Source organism: Maniola jurtina, chromosome 11 (assembly GCF_905333055.1).
Source record: "Maniola jurtina chromosome 11, ilManJurt1.1, whole genome shotgun sequence".
In the NCBI taxonomy this organism is placed as follows: domain Eukaryota; kingdom Metazoa; phylum Arthropoda; class Insecta; order Lepidoptera; family Nymphalidae; genus Maniola; species Maniola jurtina.
In genome coordinates, this window is record NC_060039.1 from 13,858,653 (window position 1) to 13,860,846 (window position 2,194).

A 2,194-nucleotide genomic window follows, 5' to 3' on the forward strand; every position below is an offset into this window, starting at 1 on the left:
ATCAACCACGTCCACGGAAAATTCCACGGAAAACACGACATCTTCTAACGTCACGGCAAAACCAACGAGAGACTCCGGGCGCGCCAAGCCGACGAAGTCACATCGCTCCGGGTCAAGAAAGCTTAAAGAAGCTGAATTGAAGGAAAAACTGGCCGCCTTGAAGTTAGAAGAGATCCGAGCATCTATCGCTCTCGCTCAAGCACAATTGGAAAAGCATCACGCTGCCGCTACGGACGAAGAGGACCTGGCGTCAGCATCGGAAAATGAAGATGAAGGAAAAGAGGAACGTTCTAGCCACGTTCAAGAATGGCTGGAGGGAAAATCAGAAAAGGTGAACAATGAAGGACGAGGACAGGGCGCTCGCAGTCGACACGACGACGGGAAATGCGAACACCGGGAAGAAGAAAACCGGCCTGCGCGTCAGCCACTCAACGTGGATGTTACCTCACTGGCAACAGCTCTCAGTCAAGCAGTACGGACGACGAGAGACGCACCGAAGTACCTCCAGGAGCTGCCGGTGTTCAATGGGCAATCCGGTAGTTGGCTAACGTTTCGCGCTGCTTATGAAGAAACCAAGGGGTTATTTTCAAAAACGGAAAATGTATCAAGACTGCGCCGCAGCGTCAAGGGGGCGGCGCATGAAGCTATCAGCAGTCTACTCATCAGCTCACCAGATCCCAAGAATATCATGGAAGCTCTGGAAAGAAGATTTGGGAGACCTGATGCATTGGCAATAAGCGAAATACAGAAAATAAAATCGCTTGGAAAATTAAGTGATAGCCCACGTGACCTATGTATATTTGCAAACGAAGTATCGAATATAATAGCTACATTGGAAGCCTTGAAGAAAATTCAATATATGTACAATCCAGAGTTAGTGAAGGCCACGATAGAAAAATTAACGCCGATTTTACGAAAAGCGTGGTATGACTATGCTGCGAAGGAAAAGGAGGACATTCCTGATTTGAAGAAACTCGCGACATTTTTAAATGAAGAGGCGGACAAGTGCGGAGCGTACGCGCAACCTGAAGACATCTCAGGGTATAATGAGAGGTATACGAAGAAGAGGATCGAGCATACCTACTCCACGAAAGAGCAGAATACCAAGAAGGAACAATGTCCTGTTTGCAGATTAGACCACCAGTTACCCGAGGGCAAATGCTTCCGTGACGTCAACACGAACGAACGCTGGGAAATTGTAAAGAAGCATCGTATCTGTTTCCTATGTCTAAGAAGCCCGCATCGTCGGTCTACGTGCAGGGCCAAGAAGTGTGGTCACGACGGCTGCAGTATGTCGCATCATCGACTTCTCCATCACAAGAAAAGAGAGGCTTCACCGTCGCCGTCATCGCCGGTCGTCGCTGAAGTCACGTCTACGGTGGAAATCGTGGAAAACGCCAGCAATAGAAGCCGACAAGCATACTTGAAGATTGCACCGGTCACGCTGACGGGACCCACCAGTGCCCGCGTCGATACCTACGCCCTTATGGACGACGGCAGCACTATCACGTTGATCGACGAAAACCTGGCGGAAATATTGGAGCTCGACGGGCCGCGGGATCCTATGTGGGTACAAGGCCTTAATGAAACAGTGAGGCACGAAAACAGCCGACGCGTCGACATCAAGATACGAGGACGGTTCAATGAAGAAGAGTTTACGTTACGAAACGCCCGCACAGTACAACGCCTTATGTTTACGAAACAGAATATCGAACAAAGAGAACTAAGGGACTGCGCACACCTACAGGAAATTGAAGATAAATTGATATACAAGAACGCGAGCCCGAAGATACTTATCGGTCAAGATAACTGGGAGTTATTGTTGGCATTGGAGATCCGTACCGGTCGTCGAGATCAACCAGTGGCTTCAAATACACGACTAGGATGGGTTCTACACGGATGTCGCACGTCATATCACGAGAATGTCGCCTTCTGTGGTCACATTATACTCAAGAAACAAGATAACAAAATGGAAAATATGAGGAAGGAGTTCTTCGACATGGAAGCTCTCGGTATCAGTCCCAGAATACAGAAGAGTGATCCAGAGGAACGCGCGATGAAAATTCAAAAGGAAAATAGTAGAAGATTGCCCGATGGCCGCTTCGAAACTTCGTTGCTATGGAAACAAGATGACTTCGTTGTACCTAACAACTACGATGACGCCTTCAAGCAATTGAAGACTTTAGAAAAAAAG